Raw genomic sequence first — 16,750 nt, 5'->3', positions numbered from 1 at the left:
TTGAAAAAACTCACACACATCTTAAACAGTTTCACACTGTGTCAAATTGATTTTAAAAGATGACGACACGAAAGAACTCTTGATGAATGATGTTCATGTTTGACTATTATAGGTGGTTTGTTTACCTTGTCAGTGCGTGAGTTCGAGCGCAACAGGTGCTCATCTGTTACAATCGATTTCACGAAACTCCCGTGTAAACAAACCACTGAGAATTGTCAAATGTAGTTCATCCGGCTCATTTTGTGGGGTTATGTCGGTTAATGTAAAACCTAATAGTTGAAAAGAAAACAATACTTACTTCTGGGTTTAAGAGTCAGAGGAGGGACGGTAGACAAAGATGGCAGGGAGAGAAAATTATTTCAATTTCAGGCATCGGGAGATCAACGGATGGATTACAAACTCGGGTGGCCTTCATCAGGAAGAATCATGTACTGGGACGCCGGGTGGTCTTCCTCAAGATGGCAGGGGTTTCTTCAGACGATTTCGTAGTACGGCTCAGATGTGGATCGGCTACATTTCGAGTTAAGCGCAATCTGTGATGTTCGTGCTGTAGGTCCCGTATTTGTTGGCTCATTCGATAGAGATGCTTTGATACAGATGGAAGAGGGTTCTGAGAATGATAAGGAAAATAAGAAGGGGCGGTTATTGTATATTGATGGTTTTCACAAAGATGTATATAAGGGACATATAGAGGACATCGCGGTTTGCCAGCACATCTCGAACGGATTGGTCTTCCTCGGGCCCGCAGGGTATCCATTAGCCGAGACCTGACGGAACTGTACTCGGTGCACGCCCAGACAATGTGCTCGATGTCGTGATAGCCGTCCCAACTGCTCCACGATGTTTGCCAACTTTCGAGGGCTTCTTTGATGAGTAATACTGAAAAATAAACGTCACCTTCTAGGGCACCCACATTAGCTAAGGAGTCCGCCTTCTCATTGCCCGGAATGGAGCAATGAGAAGGGACCTATACCAAGGTAATCTGGAAAGAGTTGTCAGAGAAAGCACTCAGTAGCTCCCGTATTTTCCCCAAAAAATACGAGGAGTGCTTTCCATGTTTCATCGAGCATATAGCGTTAATGGAACTGAGGCTATCCGAAACGATGAAGTAATGGCCTGCGGGTAATGTTTCAATGACTCCAAGGGTATACTGAATGGCAGCTAGTTCTGCGGCGTAAACTGAAGTAGGGTGACTGAGTTTGTAGGAGGCGATGAACTTTTGATTGAAAATACCGAAGCCAGTGGACCCTTCGAGGTTTGATCCGTCAGTGTAAAACATCTTAGAACAGTCGACTTCTCGGAATTTATTATTAAAAATGTTTGGGACCACTTGCGGGCGTATGTGACCCGGAATTCCACAAATCTCGTCTTTCATGGATGTGTCGAAGAAAACAGTAGATTCAGAAATATTTATGAAAAGTACACGGTTGGGATTGTAAGAAGAAGGGTTAATATTCTGCGCTATGTAGTCAAAGTACAGGGACATGAAACGGGCCTGAGAATTGAGCTCAACAAGCCTTTCGAAATTTTCAATCACCACCGGGTTCAAGATATCGCATCGAATGAGCAATCGATATGAGAGTTCCCCGACTGCATGCACCCTAAGGCGATGGTGGATACTGTTCAACAACATCTTGTAATTGTCATAACGCTGTACGATATTTCGGCCTTGATATTGGTGCTAAACAAGCTTCGATTTGCACCATTTTCGTGTGGTATTACCATTACCTTCACTATGCATTGAATCACGTCACTTTCTTGGAGGACAAAAAGATGGCTGTCCAATCCAATCTGGTCTAGACACTGAACTGAACATCCAATTAATTAAATATAACAGCCATGCCAAGAATCAGGAAAACGCCACAATATCGGGCTTCACTGCCATCTTGTCAAATCGCGGGAATATGGAATAAATCATTAGCAGATTAAACTTCGCGACTACTCAATATAATATATTTAATATAATATATTCTTCCTTTCAAAATCAACTACAGTCCGCTTTCTGCAACAAATTCGGATTATTCATCTGTTTGACAAATATTTTCTATTTTCTAGATATATGTATCTCTTACGAATAATTTCGATCCGACATCCATTTACAGCAATAAACTTATGCAAGCCCGCAATCCTCAAACCTCCACCAAAATGCTTCCTCCTGCACGGTTGAGTGACCCTTTGCCGCACTCTATGGCATCCACTGAAATAAAAAACAAAAATCCATTGCATAATTCTACTGTATGGGTGGGATGCACAACAACGAGTTATCTGCACTCTACTCAAACAGCAGTGAAGACCTACGAACGGTTCAATCAAAGCATTTCTCGGCGGTATTGTACAATCGACAGATCGTCGCCGTCGTTGTCGTAAACTTTGCGGAATCACTCAGCCAAAGCAATTCAGAGCACAATCACGGAGTTCTGCCAATAAAACCAAAACTTGTGCAATTTCAGACAATTTGAGATCAGGTCAGAGAGGAAAAACAAATGGATGGTTTTTTTTGCGATTTATTTACGATTTTTAGGTAGGTAACTGGTGACATTTTGAACACATTGAGACAAAATATGCTGGCGGGATGTACTTTCGTTAGCAGCCGGTTCGGAAATTTTCAAGAAACGTGACAGGCGATTTGTTCACGTGACATGCGATCGTTCGAGCCGAGTGAGCATTAGGCTGGCATTGAGAATAAGCAGTTTTTATTTACAAGCCCTTCACTTTGATCCTGCAACAAAATGGTTAAAATTTATTCAACAAGCTTTTGAAACCATCAATTATGTGTATGTTCATTGTCCTGATAGTGTATGGTGCATGCAAAAAAAAGCCCACATAAAAAGCCTGCAATGCCATTTAAACATGCAATTACACAACTCCAGCTGCAGAGCTTATCGCCGCTTCGTCGGCCCGATTGCGATGAAAGTTCATTGAAAGCAATTATACTGCAAAATGTATACACGGGTGTGGAGGCACAGACGAACTAATGAAAGTGAATCGAAAATATATGAATAGGAGTAAGCGGAATAGATACACTTTGCGAGAAAGAGACCGGTGCATACAAGACAAAACAAAAATAAAATAAATGCAAATTAAATTAAACCGATACCCGTGTCGAGAAAATAGAGGCACTTTGGAATGAGACAGTCAGTGCAGAGATTACATCAACATAACGATGCCGGCTGAAGGCGGCGAATTGAAATGTTCCGCTGCAAGCAACTGGAGGATGTAAAATTCACTGTCTCACGACTCAACAACTGTTGTTGTGCCAGCGACAGTGATTGCTAATGGGCTACATGCTGAAAATTGTAATGTTTTGATACTGTATTAATTTGACTAAAATGACTCCAACAAATGAATGGTGGGTGACTTATTCAGATCGGATACTGGATGAAAACACCAACCTTGTAGGTATCATGAAACCGATATCTGAAAAAAAGATGATGAATGTATTCACCACCAGAGAACGCGACCTAGAGATTATTTATAACCTCATTCTTTCTGGGTTACGCTTGCGAGAAAAGATCTGAAAAGCTGCCAGGCTTGTGTGACCTAAAAGGCCGCTTGCCGATTGATGGATGACGCGTCATCCAATCACTTTCCCCGCTGATTTGGCCTAAATTTGCTTCTGTGCCAATCCAGCAGCAAACCACTCGATAGACACACTAAATAGACAGGAAAACGAGCTCTGTCTGTAGCTAACGAGCTTCAACACACCGAAACACGTGGTAGTATCCCTTAATCGATGAAACGTGATTCGTTCATCCCCCCATAGTATCTTCGTTCTCGATAATGGTCTCATAGCTAAGCTCCTCGTTCGTTTGTTTCTAGTTTCGCATAGGGGAACAGATTTACGCAATCTCCAGGTTATAAGTGTGGCTGCCAGGAAACAACAAGACATGTTTATCGCCAATTGCTGTCAGTATGTGAACTGTTTATGTTCGCGGTATTTCTATCGAAGATTGTTGACGTCACAAAATCAATTCGCTGGAAGAATAAAGTTATTTTCAAAAACATGTCTGTGATGAGTAGATTTATGGGGAATTTTTCCACACTATATTACTTTTTTTATGCGCTCCAAAGTAGAAGAATGTTTGCTAGAATTTCAAAACACACAACATTTAAAGTGTGTTGGATTTTTGACGTAGGACTACGTTTTTGTTTCTGATATGGGGTGCACTTTGCAAATTCAACAAAAATGGTATGTAATGAACATGCATTAGGTTTTAAACGCATATATGAATTATCTCTTGATAGATTTTCGAAATTGGTGTACATATCGCTCAGAAATACTTCTAAGAACAGCTTTCAATAAATAATCTAAGCTGACCAACCGTACGGAATTTGGGAGGACAGTACGAATTTTTAGTCGTGTGTCCGGAAAAAAATACTTGTACGGATTTGTCCGGAATTTGTACGGAATTTTCAACCTCAGTGGAAGTGGAAGTACTCCCGGAACAACAAATTTTTTTTTCTTAAATGGAAACAGACTAAATAACGTTGCAAACTAGTTTCCCAGGTTCCAAAAATCCAATTTTGTAAGCAAAAGGAAACCAGTGAATGAGAGTACTAAAAATCGATTTTTGTGAATTTTCTTAAGAGGTTTGTGACCAAGTAAACTTTACGATTTTTTTCTAACATAAATAAAAAAATGTACTTTTATGTGTCTCGACTAGTTATTTAAACCGTTCTCCCAAATTGGGTTGCATTTTTAAATTCAGTGTCAACCAGCCAAGTCGCTCTATCTAAATCGAAACACAATTAACCCGATTAGTTTACGTTTTGAAAAATATAGAGCTCGATGTACTAATTTGGTTCAATTCAATTCACCTTCTATGAAGGTATCTCAAAATGATCCAGATTATACATTTTCTATTTTTAATTTTTTTCGGGACCAAATTATTACCGCTGCAGCTTGACTGTATTCTGTAGCTCTGTATTATGTATACAATTAGAATCTGCAGTGGATTTTGAAACTCTTTCAAATTTTCCATTTTCAAAGATTAATAGGTTTTTTCTTTAATTTCATTTGATAGGTTGAACCGAAAATTTCAACGTAGTCGAAGAACATTAGATACAGAAAAGCGGTTGTTAAGTACAATATGGTATTTAATTTTACGTTAAATTTTCAGCCAGATAAACTGATCGGGCACACACAAGAAACATGATAAGCATTAGTGCTAAATGCGTGGACATGTATTTTAAAATTCAGTAATCAATTTCTTCTTGTGCAAAGAAGCAGTTTTTTTACTATAATGTTGTGTACTTAGTTCACCGCGTGGCTTCAGGAGCGTTTATAAAACAATGGCATAATAGAAATTGTGCTATATATCAGGCTCGTCAGTATTAACGGGAAGCACAGATTATAATTTTCTGATTAAGAAACCGTCCATATTTACTGCTGTAAATACTGTACTATTTCAGTTATTGGAATGATTTTATTTGTCGTGGATGCCTCTTTCGTCATGGCTTCTGGAAACTTACTAGACAACACGTTCCATGGCGACATAACTGGGAAATCTCATTCAAGAATACACGTAAATATGCGAATAGCAACGGTTTTAAAATCGATTTTTTTACAAGCGAAGTTACATACACGCTAGCACACGCGACAAACACGTTAATAAACAAACGCTTGAGCCCTTCACGATCATTCTCGCATACCTACGCTTACGAGCTTGCAAACAGGATAACACGTCGGTGACTAATTGAACGTTTTAGCCCTTATAAATTTACAAACGCGGTCTCAAGAATGACCCTACAAACGTTCGTGTTCACGCAATCATGAATTGGAAAAAATGACGCTCATATCCCCTGGACAACGCGTTCCATGGCGACATGACCGGAAACTCTAGTGATAGAGAACTCACTCTCTTCTAGCATCTGAACCATACACATTTAAAATTAAGTATTAGATTCACGGTCCGCGCGATCACCCAAGAACACACGCGTATATGTGAAAAGACACCCGGTTTTAGAATCGAATTTATACACGCGAAGTGACACGCTAGCACACGCGACATACAAACATCTATTCGACAAACAAACACCCACGCGGTCGAACACGATAACATACAAACGCCCGAGACACTCGCGGTGGTACACAAAGACGAAGATACAATCGCGATCATGCACGCACGATTGTGCTCAAGATTTCGAAAAAACAAAACCCCCCTATGATTTAGCACTTCCAATCCGATTAACGCGGTTTCAAGCTCACGAAAATAAACGCTCATTCCCACGCGATCGTAAAGTCTATACGCCCGCACAGCTGAACCGTATACGCGATATCACTATCAGAATCATGTCCCGCTGCAATTGGACTTAAGCAGTGTTTTAGTGGGTGACATTTCCCGTCCGGTCTACAATTGTAATAAGTGATCTGATAGGGAGCGTTTCCGTGAGCCCAGCTCTACAGCCCCAGTAGGACAACTCTCGAAAAAGAAACAAAAAAGAAAAAAAATAAAATATCTGAGAGAATCGTGTTCTGTAATGAATTATGATTTAGTTTGTCAGTTAGTATGTAATTTAAAAACATATTTAAAGCTGTTGCAAGAAAAATAGTTTTATTAATTACTTCTCTGCGATGCAACCACATTAAATATGTTTTCTTTCTCTTCAGTTTCGTTGCAAAAAAATAAAGTTTTTAAAACATGAGTTTTTTGTAGTTTTAGCTTTTAATATAAATTTTTATTTTTTGAAAGATTCATCTATTCATTCTGTTTTATTTCGATTATAGAGGTTTTAACCTTTAAGGTCATTCGCCTCTTCGAGTTAGAAAAATCTCTTATGAAAAATTTCTAACCCTATGGCGGGGTCGGGACTCGAACCCAGGTGCGCTGCGCACAAGGCAATTGATTTACCAACTACGCTACGCCTACCCCCTCTATTCAGCGTTTGTTTTTTTTGCAAAGAAGAGATTATTCCCTGCAACTTTTTCTCGGAGTGTTTTGCTGTACAAAATACAGATCTACCAACATTTTTTTTGAAAACGATGCCTGCAAAAACGTTTAGGCCCTTTTAAAGTATTTAAAGTAAAGCTCTTGAATCAATATACTTTGCTTTGCCGTGTAAAAATGCTCAGATCCCATTCTCTCGAACTCGCTCGATGGTCGTTCGCGATTTTATAGATATTTAAGTGAATCTTGGAGGAATTACTGCATCGTAGAATCTGACGGGAAGTGCCGATTTGAACAGTCGCTGTATCCAGTATATTTTCTATTTCAGTTCGAATCAAAGAAATGAACGAAAAAAGTTATCTTATATCCGGCTTGCATTGTCTGTAGAACAAAGAAAACTGTAACTTCAATTCTTGTCGAATTATTGTTTAGTGTCGAGAGGTGTGAATATGAAAAACAAAAGAGGGTACCTAGTCAAAGAACGCGACTTCGAGTCTTTTCATATTAGCCCGAGTTTTCGGAATATTTACATATAGGTCTCATAGCTTAGGCTTGCGAAAGTCACCTCTATCCAATACCATTATATCAGGCATTCAATGATGATAATTTTCGATAGATTGCGCCCAGCAAATAAGGTCATTTTTGCAGAACAATCTACAACATGTCGCTGATCGTGATGCATTAGAACCAAATTCAATATCCTCGTGTTTATGGATAATGGCAAAATCGAGATTCGACTTTACGATATGGCACCCCGAACTTGCGAAACAGTCTTTAAAAGTGTCACTGTACAGAAAAGTATAGTCGTTACAAAGTATACATGGAAAAAACTAATTATTCCTAGATATTTCAATGGTGATTACGCGGTAAGATTGCGTTCTTCGTACCTAATCTGACAATACAAAACACAAGACAGTAACATTCCACAAACAACGCTTTACAGTTATCAATGACAGATTCGTACCTCCCCATTCTACGATGAAACGGCTCACTATCATAAACCGTAGACAGCAGTCGTTAAGAAAAACTCATCTCCGACAACACTAGTTCACAAGTGGTTCCAAATACTTTTTATAACAAATTCCGAGAAGTCGACTGTTCTAAGATGTTTTATACTGACGGATCAAACCTCGAAGGGTTCACTGGCTTCGGTATTTTTAATCAAAAGTTCACCGCCTCCTACAAACTCAGTGACCCCGCTTCAGTTTACGCCGCAGAATTAGCTGCTATTCAGTATACCCTTGGAGTCATTGACACATTACCCGCAGACCATTACTTCATCGTCTCGGATAGTCTGAGTTCTATTGACGCTATTCGCTCGATGAAACATGGATTCATCATGGCATTCCTTGTATTTTTTGAGGAAAATACGGGAGCTACTGAGTGCTTTATCTGACAAATCTTTCCAGATTACCTTGGTGTGGTTCCCTTCTCATTGCTCCATCCCGGGCTAAGGTGGGTGCCCTGGAAGGTGACGTTTTTGAAAGACCAATTTGCTTCCACGAATTTTTCAGTATTACTCATCAGAGAACCCTCGAAAGTTGGCAAACCTCGTGGAGCAATGGGGAGCTAGGAAGGTGGCCACATTCGATAGTCCCTAAGGTATCGACGAAACCTTGGTTCAAGGGGATGGATGTGGGTCGTGACTTCATTCGTGTGATATCCCGACTCATGGCAAACCATTACACGCTGGATGCACATCTCCGACGTATTGGGCTTGTGGAGAGTGGTATCTGCGCTTGTGGCGACGATTATCACGATATAGAGCACATTGTCTGGGCGTGCACCGAATACAGTTCCGCCAGGTCTCGGCTTATGGACACCCTCCGGTCCCGAGGAAGACCACCCAACGTCCCGGTTCGAGATGTGTTGGCAAGCCGCGATGTCCTCTATATGCCCCTTATATACACCTTCATAAAAACCATCAATATGCAACTTTAACTGCCCCTTTTTCCTTATCATTCTCAGAAGCGCTCTCTTCCACCTGTACCATACACCCACGATGGTTTGATGCGACTCCAAGGCGACACAAAACATCCTTGTCAAATAAACCAACAAACACGGGACCTAAAGCACGAACATCACACGCACAACTCGAAATGTAGCTGATCAACATCTGAGCCGCACTACGAAATCGTCTAGAGAAACCCCTGCCATCTTGAGAACGACCACCCGGCGCCCCAGTACATGATTCTTCCTGATGAAGGCCACCCTGATTCTGTAATCCATCCGTTGATCTCCCGAAGCCTGGAACTAAAATAATGTTCTCCCCCTGCCACCCTACCTGCCCTGACTCTTATACACAGAAGTAACACCACCCTTCCCCCAAATAACTTCACGAAGCATTTAGCTCTCCTGTCTTTTCTAGTTTCAACCATTATATTATATAATCTCGTTGAAAATGCCCAACTCTACTACCACATAAAATAACTCTAATTAATGTCCCCGAATCTTTAAAAAATTTAATCAGGCCCTCTAGTTATTTCTACTTTTAAGATAGTCGTAAAAATTGTCCCCCTTAGTTAAACATTATTTGCTCCAATAATCTCATTGCTAAAAATGTCAAACCATATTGCCATAAAAACTAAATGACCCCCCTAATCTTACGAAAATTATATTACCCCCTTGTGTATATGTTTAGCTATAAATGCGCCTTAGTTTAATTTCAAAAATCAATATGTAATCCCCTAGTTTTAAGTAATTTAAAAAGTAAAACAAACCAAAATTGGCACCTTTAAGCTAACGCAAACCTGCCTTATCAAATAAATGAATTGAATAAAAAAACACTAGTTCACAAAATATAAATAATATATTCCAATCATCATTGACTTATAACTTTGCTAAGCCTGAAATTATTGTTATTATAAGTCTTGGAAAAATTAGGTCGAAAATGCTAGATTCGAGCATTGTACAGCTGTTTACCGTTCGCATGGGTACATGTTCGAGGCGAATGTTAAGTAACTTTTATAAACACACAAGATGAAAAAATGATAAAGATTCTTCTATTAGAGTGGTAAGCATATATAACTTACTTAAATAAAGAAAAATAGGCATTTATTAAAATCATTCCGCAGCGTTATATAATTGGATAAAACTCATTTACAAGACAGCGAAAATGTTATAGATATAAGTGACGACTTGCCTTCCTGACCTGTCATTCGTTTATCGTCCACCGTACCAGCAATGTGTGGCTGCACATTTTCAGATCATACGGTTAGGAACAGTGGCGGACCCAGGGGGAGGATGCTGGGGATCCGGACCCTGGATTCGTATTGTACAATGAAAATTTCAAAATAGAAATTTTGGACCCCTCCGAATTTTTTTTCTGGATCCGCTCCTGGTTAGGAAGAAGAAACCGCTATCGCTATTTCGGCAGCATAATCAACTTACTTTTTGTTGATGGATTAGCAGATAAGTAACTGCAAGTTTATTTGTTTCCTACGTGCGGGTTAGTAATAGAAAACAGCTGCGCAATTATTTGTTGGTTCTGTGCTAGTTAACAAATTTATCTCTTCTGAAAGTGTAGCGGCCGTGATATTCCATTTATATCAGACCTTTTCAGGGCTCTAGCATGAAATATAGAATAAGTTTGAATATTTTCCGTAATCGATAGCAACAGTAAAAAGTACATAGTGCTAAATGCTGATGATCCAAATTATCCATGAATGTCATATGATATGCCAATATTTCGTCCTACGTCAACACTGCGGTTATGTCCCGGACTTTACCCACTCCTGTTTTTTTCATACATAAACTCTCAAGCAGCACACGCACACGTCGCACTCTGCAGTATTGAACACAATCCAAAACCACTTACTTTGCAAATCATTCAGTGGCACCGTGCTGGTACCCGAAAAAACAGTTACACGGTTTAAGTGTGGGCAATGTCACCACTACCGAAAGTCCATAACATCTACCGCTTATTGTGGCGTCCAGACGCTATAGCCGTGATATTGCTCGTTTAGCATAAGAGCAACAACTGATTTAAACAGACACGCGGCATCAATATTTATAACTTTTCGTGTTTAATTGAGCCACTTGGGTGCTTCATATTGACGGCTCTGCCTGAAAGAGCTGCCTCGTTGGTGGAAATTATCCCTTTTTTCGTAAACTTATCAAGGATTTTTAAAAGACCTCTTTAATTGCACAGATATAAAATTAATACAAATATTTAAATTAGGCATTTTTGATTCAGCTGGTGCATAAATGATTAAAATACATCTAGTAATAGCGGAGCTATAAGCGTGCAAACCCTTCATATATATATATATATATATAGGATATCCTTACAATTTTAGAATGACAACTAGCCCCAGATAGGGGAGTAAAAAAATTTCAAAGTCAAAAAACAACAGTTGTCAAAAAAAACTGATGAAAAAAATTTCGCCTGCTGCCGTTTTAGAAGTTTTTTTTTTGACCAACCTGGTTCAAGGATTTAACTTTTGCAGAAAATTGTGCTTTTCATTGAATATCCTTTACAATTCACAAACATGTGACATATTCAGCTCAAACCAATCGTTGAGTTTAACTTTCATCAGTGAAGGCTACTCCGGAAATCCGGAACCAGCTTGAAGGTCAAACAAAAAATACATAACAAAAGTAATAATACCTGTTGTAGTAATTCGAAACAACCATCAACTCAGATTCAGAGGAAAATAAAGCAAACAGATTTGTTGCGAAACAGAGGAAGTGAAGAGACACGCTGCACTACAACCTCAATGAACCGAAACCTGAAAGCAATCTAATCGACCAACCGAATGCCTACGGAATGAAGAAACGGTGGAAAAAGGCGATTCATAAACAGTACTCTTCAATAACATATACTTAAATCGAACTATACTCACACAGAAAGCAGGAGCGTAAAAAAAATACACAACATTGCCAGGAATATGTGAAGAGAAGGAGAGAATGGGTGTTTTACGATCAAAGTAGCAAAACATAGAGTTAGGTGCTAGAGATGTGCTAAGTGCCAGTTTATGGCGAATGCTTGTTTTTATGTAAATAATAGATTTCTTGAAATCTTAATTGATATTGAAAAATACTCTAATTATCTTGTCTGTCACGTCTAGAGATTACATCTCTTATTTATAACAAATAAAAACAAAATATATGATGAACCAAATAAAAAATAAAACATATCTGCTTCCTATTAGAAATGATTGTTTTAATCTCAACAATCATTGCTCGGATTTTAAACACATTTCATTCAATATACAATATAAGAAGTGTAAATCTTCAAGTAAGGTATACTACAAAATATAAGTTATTTAACTGTAAATCATACATTAGGAAATTAAAACAAATCCCTACCACGCCTAACATACATGAAAAGTGTAAAGTCAAAACTTAACAATATTCTTGACAATTCAGTGAATCAAACATAATCACAAACTGATCACCCCTAGAAACCATCAGAACCCAGCCATCCAGCCGGCGTTCGTGCGAATGAAACAACCTTTCAGTGGGCCCATTAACATATCCACCGTCAGACCGGGCCCTCAGTTGATCGTCACTGGTCGGCCGGTGAAGATCTGCAGCCAGTGTCGCCGCGAAGCGTGCCTCGCAAGACTTCATCATTTTTTGTTTTCGGCGCTCCGTTCTGTGTGCCCTAAGCACTCTGTGTACTAGTCTAGCCCGGCTTTAGTCGCACACGACAACCAGCCAATACCAATTATCATCGCGGAGGACGAAGCTCTGGTGTGCGGGTCCCTCTGCCAGCAGGCTGCTAGCAAATGTGAGCTATTGGAGCGCAAAACGATCTACCATTTGGCCTCAAATCGACTTTGAATTGTGGTTGGAGATGTATTTCAAGTGATCTTTCCTTCTCGAATCTCGGATGCAAGGCGTTCATGCTGTTTGGTCTGTGCTCTGTACAGAAGGTGGGAGGCGCCCACAGAGATTCGAAGGAGTGCGAACAGCGAAAAAAAACCAGTTCTGGTAGATTATTTTTTATGTTTAGAAGTTAGTGCCAATAAAACGTGAGGTAAATTACTACAAAAGCCGAAAAGCAATTGAGAGAAGAAGGAATAAGATCTGTTCGTATGGGGCCTTCGATGCAGATGGGGAGGATTGCGCGCGAAGCCCGGGAGTTATGAAATTGGTTCTCGGTTGGTTTTCTCACGGTCTTCGGTTCGATCTGAACTCTATAAACACGGGCTTGAACAGCCGATTCCTCGCCTATTAACAGAGATGTTTCCACATGGTTCGTCTGGCAGCAATACCCAGCGTAGCGAGTGAAGTGTTCCGAATCCAATTATGGTTAATTAAGTTTGAAAGCATCGGAAGTTTGCAATTGTTGCCGTTTCGGGTTACAAAGTGTCGCCCGCCGACGGTCCGTGGTGGTGTTATACAAGTGCATCTGGTGTTTGATATCGCTAGCTGTTTGCTAGTGATGTGATGTGCATTTATAAGAGCAGAAGCTTGAAGTACGACCGCAAAATGTATAGGGAAATTAATGGCAATTTGTGTTGTTGTGTTCAATTAACTAAAATGTAAGTGAATTCAGTGAGCAGAGTCTACGATTAGGAAGCAACGTCTACTGCGTATTAGCGGAAATACGTACCGTTTAATGTTGAGAAAAATGTGAGTTTTTTATTATAATTTTTTGTAACAATCAACTGGGCAACGCGAATTTTTGGTGTTGAAGAATCTCCAGACAATTAAAATTTACCAGCTAACTCTAATCTACATTGAAAATACTATTAGTTATCTCTCAGTATGAATTGAAAGCTATCTAAAGGTGAACTTTTCTGATTTTAAAATAGAGACATGTGATTTTACTATTTGGTTACTTTTTGAGTTTGATTGTATATAATGTCAAACTCTCTATTTTGTTAGCCCTGAATTTTATCACATCCCGTTTTTGTCTACTCACAATTCCATTAGCTTTTTACACAATTTTGTCAGCTTTTATCCTTCAACGTATTGAATATTGGCATACCACACTAAAACAGTTGATAGCAATTGAGTTTGTCAGAAATAATAGGCAAAAAATGGGGGGGGACATATGCAATTGTGACATAACTGCATTACCAATAGTAGACGGAAGCAATCTGATCCTGATTCCTGATAGTAAAATTGAATTAGTTAGAAATTTAGAATAGATATGAATTTGGGCAGCTATTGTATCAAAGCATAAGAATAAAGTTATAAATTTATGCTTTGGAAAAACTAGAAGCAGCTGAGTGATTACACAATGCTCACTCGTAATATAGAATGGACCATTTTGTCTATTATGCATACTGTTCTCCAATATCAACTTATTTCGCCGAGCAGCCAAGATAAGCCATGTAGTGTCGGTAGTGGTTGTTTCAGCCGACTAAGAATTAAACTACGGACCTCCTGTTCCTGTAGTAAAATCCCACCAAACAGGCGACCTCATTTCTACAGTAATATGCGACCTGCGCTATGAATTAATTGTGGAGGGGTTTAAAATATTCTGAATCACAACGGAACCTGGGAAGTGCCGGGCGAATTCTTCAGTATATAGCCCTTCCTGCATTACGCAGCGGACCATTTACTCTATATACTGCCCATAATTGCATATACGTCCCGTCCCGAATGACTAATCCGCGTGAAATGCCTCGTGCATGCATTCTTGCAAATAACGCTATTGACGCGTGTCTCATATCGGAGCTCACGACTCGCGATATCTGTGCTGTGACAGTTACTCTGACTGATGGTAACGTAGATAAAAAGTACAAATAGGGTAATGAGTCTATTTTTGCCATGTTTCAATTATCATCCTACTCATTTGAAACCCTATCATTTGACTCAATGCGTCTAACCAACGCATTGAGTCAAATGATAGGGCGACAACTGGTTCGAGTTTTCATTGCGCTCAAACACGAACATTTCACCACTTTCAGGGCATTTGTTGTGTTATATTGGTTCCTAACGACGAATCCAATTTATACGCATTCCATTGATTGTTGGTCGAGCAATCAATGAATTAGTGAGGTACCCTCCCTAATAGAGTGAAAATAGGCGCTTTACGCTATATATTGGTCAGTATATCTGCCGCGTAACGAGTCATCTCCATCTGATGATTTCAAAAGCGTTGTATTATATTGTAGCAGAAATGGGATTCCGCTCATTATCGGCAGTGATTCAAATGCTCATTTGGGGTAGCCCAGACTGTGAGGCTATGAACTGATGGAGTTCATAAAAAGTACAAATTCTGAATGTAGGAAACCGACCAACTTTTGCGAGAACTGGACGAAATGAGGTGTTACACATAAAGCTTTGCCCTGAAAAAAAATCGCATGAGCTGGAAAATTGGCAGATTATAATGAAACTAAACCGTCTCCATTCGATCATAAATATATATTTCTCGATAATCTTGATGTCACCCTAAATGTGGTAACATATCGTAATCCTAAATCGACAAACAGGGACGTCTCTTTATAAAACTTGGCGAAAATATCATTGATATTTTCCGATAATCAACTAGACGACTCGGATAACGTCGTGGATACGACAAACTCGTCGTATCCCAGACAACGTGCTCGATGTCGTGATAGCACTCGTCACAAGCGCACAGACTACTCTCCGCAAGCCCAATACGCCGCAAATGCGCATCCAAGGTGTAGTGGTTGGACATAAGTCGGGACATTACACGTATGAAATCTAGACCCACAACCATCCCCCCGAACCAAGGCTTCGTTGATACCTTGGGATAATCGAATGCCAACTGTTGAGTGTCCTCTGACGACATATACTAAAAAATGCGTCGAAGCAGATTGGTCTTTCGTATATGTCACCATCTAATGCGCCCACCTTTGCTAATGAGTCGGCCTTTTCGTTGCCCGGGATAGAGCAATGAGAGGGGACCCAAACAAAGGTAATCTGATAAGATGTTTCAGATAACGTACACAAGGACTCCCGTATCTTCCCCAGGAAATATGGGAATTGCTTTTTGGGCTTCATCGCACGATGAGCCTCAATAAAGCTGAGGCTGTCCGAAATGATGAAGTAGTGATCTGTGGGCAGAGTGTCGATGATCCCAAGGGGTTCCACGAATCTCTTCCTTCATGGATGTGTCGAAGAATACAGTAGAATCAGAAGTATCCGGGAAACGAACACGATTGGGAGTAAACGAAGAAGGATTAATGCTCTGTGCCGTGTAGTCGAAGTACAAGGACATAAATCGGGTTTGAGAATTAAGCTCGACGAGCTTCTCGAAGTTTTCAATCACCAACGGGTTCAGAATGTCGCATCGGATGAGCAATCGATATGAGAGTTCCCAAAATCGATTTTTTAGCGGAAGAACGCCCGCCAGCAATTCGAGACTAATCGTATGGGTCGAGTACATGCAAGCCAAGGCAATGCGCAAGCAACGATACTGGATTCTCTCCAGTTTGATGAAGTGTATGTTCGCAGCGGAGCGGAAACAGAAACACCCGTACTCTATCACCGAAAATATCGTTGTTTGGTATAACCTGATCAGGTCTCCTGGGTGGGCACCCCACCATGTTTCAGTTATTGTCCGGAGAAAATTGATCCTTTGTTGGCATTTCTGTTTCAGATACCTAATGTGACATCCCCAGGTACCTTTAGAGTCGAACCACACACCGATATATTTAAATGTGAAGACCTGAATACCTGACCTGACCCATTAATAGAAGCTGGAGTTGCGCCGGCTCACGCTTCCTAGAAAAAGCAACCAACTCAGTTTTTTCCGTGGAGAACTCGATACCCAGCTGAAGAGCCCAATCAGACAAATTGTCCAAGGTGTAATGATCCTTGCAAGTCGACAGTTTTGGGTCCTGTAACCTGTCGTTTGCAAGTTGCCTAAGCGTGCAAGAATTGGCAAGACAATCGTCAATGTCATTCACGTAAAAATTGTAGAGTAGGGGACTTAG

At 40.0% G+C, this 16,750-nt stretch overlaps 1 protein-coding gene across 5 annotated transcripts in view; it reads left to right on the top strand.

Moving 5' to 3' along the window:
- LOC131693015 (uncharacterized) overlaps positions 1 to 16,750 on the top strand; it is a 146,376-nt gene that overhangs the window by 68,969 nt on the left and 60,657 nt on the right. For 2 of the 5 annotated variants that reach the window (XM_058980466.1, XM_058980464.1), the window contains exon 1: positions 12,383 to 13,469. The exons of the other annotated variants lie outside the window; for them this stretch is intronic. The gene's annotated coding sequence lies outside the window, so the exon portion shown is untranslated. Of the gene's footprint in view, positions 1 to 12,382; positions 13,470 to 16,750 lie in introns of those variants that run through there. 5 annotated transcript variants of the gene reach the window in all.

Source organism: Topomyia yanbarensis, chromosome 3 (assembly GCF_030247195.1).
Source record: "Topomyia yanbarensis strain Yona2022 chromosome 3, ASM3024719v1, whole genome shotgun sequence".
NCBI classification, from domain to species: domain Eukaryota; kingdom Metazoa; phylum Arthropoda; class Insecta; order Diptera; family Culicidae; genus Topomyia; species Topomyia yanbarensis.
Note: the sequence above shows the minus strand (reverse complement) of the source record. Positions and strands in the feature narration are given on the sequence as shown.